Source organism: Somniosus microcephalus, unplaced genomic scaffold (assembly GCF_052327205.1).
Source record: "Somniosus microcephalus isolate GS21.2 unplaced genomic scaffold, FLI_Smic_1.0 scaffold2, whole genome shotgun sequence".
Lineage (NCBI taxonomy): Eukaryota > Metazoa > Chordata > Chondrichthyes > Squaliformes > Somniosidae > Somniosus > Somniosus microcephalus.
In genome coordinates this window covers 1355863-1362325 of record NW_028225189.1, presented here as the reverse complement: position 1 = coordinate 1362325, position 6463 = coordinate 1355863, and positions in this window count along the sequence as shown.

Sequence of the window (6463 nt, the reverse complement as noted above, 5' to 3'; positions counted from 1 at the left end):
GCCATTAAGTGTATATTGCCTCTCCCTGTCCCTTCTGCCAAAATGCATCACCTCACACTTCTCTGTATTAAATTCCATCTGCCACTTGTCTGCCCATTCTGCTAGCCTTTCTATGTCCTGTTGCAGTTGACTGGTATCATCCTCACTGTTTACCACACCCCCAAGTTTGGTGTCATCGGCAAATTTAGAAATTCTGCTCTGTATTCCAATATCCAGGTCATTTATATATATCAAAAAAATTATATAAGTGTTATTCTGATGATTCCCTTCTTTTGACTGTTCTTGGTGTTACATAGAATGTACAGCACAGAATCAGGACTTTCAACCCAACTGGTCCATGCCGGTGTTTATGCCCCACACCCACCCTACTTCAATTCACCCAATCAACATATCCTCCTATTCCTTACACACTCATGTGGCTTCCCCTTAAATGCATCTGTACTTTTAGCCTCAACTACTCTTTGTGGTGGTGAGTTCCACATTCTCACCACTCTCTGGGTAAAGAAGTTTCTCTTGAATTCCCTCCTGGATTTATTAGTGGCCATCTTATATTTCGTGGATATTAAAACCCCAATAACTGGACTGGATTTTAATATTCTGTATCAATAAATCAGCTTTGTTTGAAACACCCAGTCTATTGAGTCCTTGTTTCTAAGATAAGCCGAGAGCTAATTGTTGACTTGTTACAGACATTCCCTGTCCTCTCAATGTCGGTGTCCAGGGGAGAAGCTGATGGGTTTGTGTTACTTTCTTAAAGTGAATTTTTGTGCTCAAGAAGGTGCTGGATGTCACTGTGGGGAAAGGAACATTTTAACATTCTCAGCACCTGGTGTCAACATCAAACACTCCCAGGCCAGGTACAGCATGGGTTAAATACAGAGTAAAGCTCCCTTTACACTGTCCCATCAAACACTCCCAGGGCTGTACAGCACGGGTTAGATACAGAGTAAAGCTCCCTGTACACTGTCCCATCAAACACTCCCAGGGCAGGTACAGCACGGGTTAGATACACAGTAAAGCTCCCTCTACACTGTCCCATCAAATGCTCCCACGGCAGGTGCAGCACGGGTTCGATACAGAGTAAAGCTCCCTCTACACTGACCCATCAAACACTCCCCGGCAGGTACAGCACGGGTTAGATACAGAGTAAAGCTCCCTCTGCACTGTCCCAGCAAACACTCCCAGGGCAGGTACAGCACGGGTTAGATACAGAGTAAAGCTCCCTCTAAACTGTCCCATCAGACACTCCCAGGGCAGGGGCAACACGGGTTAGATACAGAGTAAAGCTCCCTCTGCACTGTCCCAGCAAACACTCCCAGGGCAGGTACAGCACGGGTTAGATACAGAGTAAAGCTCCCTCTAAACTGTCCCATCAGACACTCCCAGGGCAGGGGCAACACGGGTTAGATACAGAGTAAAGCTCCCTCTACACTGTCCCATCAAACACTCCCAGGGCAGGTACAGCACGGGTTAGATACAGAGTAAAGCTCCCTCTACACTGTCCCATCAAACACTCCCAGAGCAGGTACAGCACGGGTTAGATACAGAGTAAAGCTCCCTCTACACTGTCCCATCAAACACTCCCAGAGCAGGTACAGCACGGGTTAGATACAGAGTAAAGCTCCCTCTACACTATCCCATCAAACACTCCCAGAGCAGGTACAGCACGGGATAGATACAGAGTAAAGCTCCCTCTACACTGTCCCATCAAACACTCCCAGAGCAGGTACAGCACGGGTTAGATACAGAGTAAAGCTCTCTCTACACTGTCCCATCAAACACTCCCAGGGCAGGTACAGCACGGGTTAGATACAGAGTAACGCTCCCTCTACACTGTCCCATCAAACACTCCCAGGGCAGGTACAGCACGGGTTAGATACAGAGTAAAGCTCCCTCTACACTGTCCCATCAAACACTCCCAGGGCAGGTACAGCACGGGTTAGATACAGAGTAAAGCTCCCTCTATCTTGTCACATCAAACACTCCCACGGCAGGTACAGCACGGGTTAGATACAGAGTAAAGCTCCCTCTACACTGTCCCAGCAAACACTCCCAGGGCAGGTACAGCACGGGTTAGATACAGAGTGTCAGCCGTGGCTCAGGCGGCAGCACTCTCCCCTCTGAGTCAGAAGGTTGTGGGTTGAAGTCCCACTCCAGAGACTCGAGTCTAAAACTCTGTGCTGCCCCTGCAGTGCAGTGCGGAGGTAGTAAAGCCCAGTGCAGAGTAAAGTTCCCTCTGCACTGCTCCACTAACAGGGCTGAGCCCCAAACTCAGAAGAGCGCCCTCTGCTGCATTCCACTTGTCTCAGCAGCGGGAGAAGCAGGCGGCGGAAGTCCCGCCCCTCGAACACCCCGATTGGTTGGAGGACCCGCCGCCATCTCAGTCCTCCGAGCTCCGCCCGCTCTCTCCCTATTGGTCGGAGCTCCCGTCAGTCACCGCCGTGGAGTTGAAGACGTGGCCCAGTCAGGCTCCCTGCAGAAGACAAGGGGCTGCGGCCGCTCGGTGCCGGGAGGGCGCTGGGACGGTGCGGTTTGTATTTTCTTTTTATTTATCTCCCCGCCCGCGCTTCTCTCCGCTATATATAAAAAAACCCTGATAAAACTCACTTTCCGCCGGTGATCCGGACCCTCGTGGTTACCCGGGCCTTCCCCAGAATGCGAGGCCCTGCGCAGGCGCAGTAGCGGCTCAACTTCGGAGCGGGGCCCGGCGGCGCATGCGGAGTAGGGGGAGGGGGCGGGGCCTGTTCAGAGGGGGCGGATGATTGACAGGGGCCCAGGGGGTGTGCTGAGCATGCGCGGTGCGTGCTGAGCATGCGCGGTGCGGGCCGGGCGCCTGTGGAGCAGGAGAGGGCGGGGCCATGGGGCGCATGCGCGGGGTCAGCTGCAACTTTAGAGTCACAAAGGGACCGAGTGTCTTCGAATCTCTCCCCTCCTCTTCTAATTTCCTGTAAAACCAGTTTATAAAAGTCATCACTGAAAGTACATGGAAACATAGAAGACAGGCTGATCATAAAAAAGCAGTTTTTAAATTGATGAAACGGAAACAAGAAATCCTGTGGAGCAAATGTGAGTAAAAATATTTTTTCTCCCTCAATTAATTTTTTAAATATTAATTTTCTGCGTTTTTAATTATTAATTTCAAGCCCTTTAAGAGAGACTGACATTTAAAGTAGGGCTAATCCCCTGCTCCCCTGAGTGCTTGGCGAGAAATCAGGTGCTGTTTGCTCTCGCCCCCTCCCAATTTTCTGCCAAGGGACAGAAAGCAGAGAGTAGTGGTGAACGGTTTCTTTTCAGACTGGAGGGAGGTAAACAGTGATGTTCCCCAGGGGTGGGTATTAGGATCAATGTTCCCTCTTTTTTTTTGAGGAGCGAGGCCCGTTTAATGGGCTGCACGGCCCATTCAAATTTCCGCGCATGCACGATTTTCCATTTACAGGGCGGTGAGCCGGCTGCGCGGGACCTCCAGACCGCTGCGTGGCCGCGCAACTTAACGTGAACATTGATTCGGACCACTGATTCTTTTTTCAGGCAGCGCATTCCAGATCACAACAACTCGCTGCATAAATAAAATTCTCCTCACCTCGCCTCTGGTTCTTTTGTCAATGACCTTATATCTGTGTCCTCTGGTTACCGACCCTCCTGCCACTGGAAACAGTTTCTCCTTATAAGCTACAGCTATACAAAGCCCTGGTTAGACCCCAGAGAGTCATAACGGCACAGAAGGAGGCCATTCGGCCCGTCGAGTCCATGCCAGCTCTCTGTATACAATCCAGTCAGTCCCATTCCCCCGCGCTGTCCCCGTAACCCTGCAAGTTTATTTCCCTCAAGTGCCTATCCAGTCTCCCCTTGAAAACATTGAGTGTCTCCGCTTCCACCACTTCCGTCGGCAGCGAGTTCCAGGTCATCACCACTCGCTGCGTAAAAAAGTTTTTCCTCACGTCCCCCCTGTATCTCTTGCCCAAAACCTTAAATCTGTGTCCCCTAGTCCTTGTACCATCAACTAGTGGGAACAACCTTTCCCCGTCTAACCTATCCAAACCCGTCATAATCTTGTACACCTCTATCAAATCAGCCCTCAACCCCCTTTGCTCTAATGAAAACAAATCCAGCTTCTCCAACCTGTCCTTGTAGCTAAGATCCCCCATCCCCGGAACCATTCTGGTAAATCTCCTCTGCACCCTCTCAAGGGCCTTCACACCCTTCCTAAAGTGTGGTGACCAGAACTGGACGCAATACTCCAGTTGTGGCCTAACCAGCGCTTTATAAAGGTTCAGCATAACTTCTCTACTTTTGTACTCAATACCTCTATTTATGAAGCCCAAGATCCCATATGCTTTGTTAACCACTCAATATGTCCCGCCACCTTCAGGGACCTACGCACAGTAACTCCCAGGAACTCCCTGGAGCACTGTGTACAGTTCTGGGCACCGCACCTCAGAAAGGATATACTGACCTTGGAAGGAGTGCAGCACAGATTCACCAGAATGTTACCCGGGCTCCAAGGGTTAGATTATGAGGGAGAGATTACATAAACTAGGCTTGTGTTCCCTGGAATCTAGAAGGTTAAGGAGTGATTGAGGATTTTAGGATTTTGAAAGGAATTGGTAGAGTAGATCGAGAGAAACTTTTTCTGCCGGTGGGGCAGTCGAGGACAAGGGGACATCACCTTAAAATCAGAGCCAGGCCATTCAGGAGAGAAGTTGGGAAACACTTCTTCACACAAAGGGTGGTAGAAGTGTGGAACCCTCTCCCACAGGAAGCAGTCGATGCCAGCTCAATTAATCATTTTAAATCCCAGAGTGATAGATTTTTGCTAGACAAGTGAGCAAAGGGATATGGAGCCAAGGCAGGTGGGTGGAGTTAAGACACAGATCGGCCATGATCTCATTGAATGGCGGAACAGGCTGGAGAGGCTGAATGGCCTCTTCCTGTTCCCATGCTCCTATTTACTCTATCAAAACCCTTCATGTTTTGAACACCTCTATTAAATCTCCGCTGCACCTTCTCTGCTCCAAGGAGAACAATCCCAGCTTCTCCAGTCTCTCCACGTGACTGAAATCCTCTGTGTATTTGTCGTGGTGCAGCAGGCTATAGCAAACAGCTTTCTTAAGAACATAAGAAATAGGAGCAGGAGTCGGCCATTCGGCCCTTTGAGCCTGCTCCGCCATTCAATAAGATCATGGCTGATCTTCTACCTCATCTCCACCTTCCCGCCCGATCCCCATATCCCTTGATTCCCCATGAGTCCAAAAATCTATCTGTCTCAGCCTTGATTATACTCAATGACTGAGCCTCCACAGCCCTCTGGGGCAGAGAATTCCAAAGATTCACCACCCTCTGAGTGAAGACATTTCTCCTCATCTCAGTCCTAAATGGCCGACCCCTTATTCTGAGACTGTGACCCCTGGTTCTAGACTCCCCAGCCAGGGGAAACAGTCTCCCAGCATCTACCCTGTCAAGCCCTGTAAGAATTGTAGATGTTTCAATGAGATCACCTCTCACTCTTCAAAATTCATGGGAATATAGGCCCAGTCTACTCAATCTCTCCTCATAGGACAATCCCTCCATCCCAGGAATCAGTCTGGCGAACCTTTGTTGCACTCCCTCTGAGGCAAGTATATCCGTCCTTAGGTAAGGAGACCAAAACTGTACACAATACTCCAGGTGTGGTCTCACCAAGGCCCTATATAATTGGAGTACATAAGAACATAAGAAGTAGGAGCAGGAGAAGGCCATACGGCCCCTCGGGCCTGCTCCGCCATTCAATAGGATCATGGCTGATCCGAATCTAGACTCACGTCCACTTCCCTGCCCTCTCCCCGTAATCCCTAATTCTCTTATCTGCTAGGAAACTGTCTATCTCCATTTTAAATTTATTTAATGTTGCAGCTTCCACAGCTCTCTGGGGTAGCAAATTCCATAGATTTACTACCCTCTGAGTGAAGAAGTTTCTCCTCATCTCAGTTTTGAAAGGGCAGCCCCTTATTCTTAGATTATGCCCCCTAGTTCTAGTCTCACCCATCAGTGGAAACATCCTCCCCGCATCCACCTGATCAAGCCCCCTCACAATCTTATATGATTCGATAAGATCGCCTCTCATTCTTCTGAACTCCAATGAGTAGAGTCCCAACCTACTCAACCTTTCCTCATACGTCAACCCCCTCATCTCCGGAATCAACTGAGTGAACCTTCGCTGAACCGCCTCGAGAGCAAGTATATCTTTTCTTAAATATGGAAACCAAAAGTACACGCAGTATTCCAGCTGTGGCCTCACCAATACCCTGTATAACTGCAGCAAGACTTCCCTGTTTTTATACTCCATCCCCCTTGCAATAAAAGCCAAGATTCCATTGGCCTTCCTGATCACCTGCTGCACACGAACTTTTTGTGTTTCATGCACCAGGACCCCCAGATCCCTTTGTACTGCAGCACTTTGCAGTTTCTCTCCATTTAGATAATAACT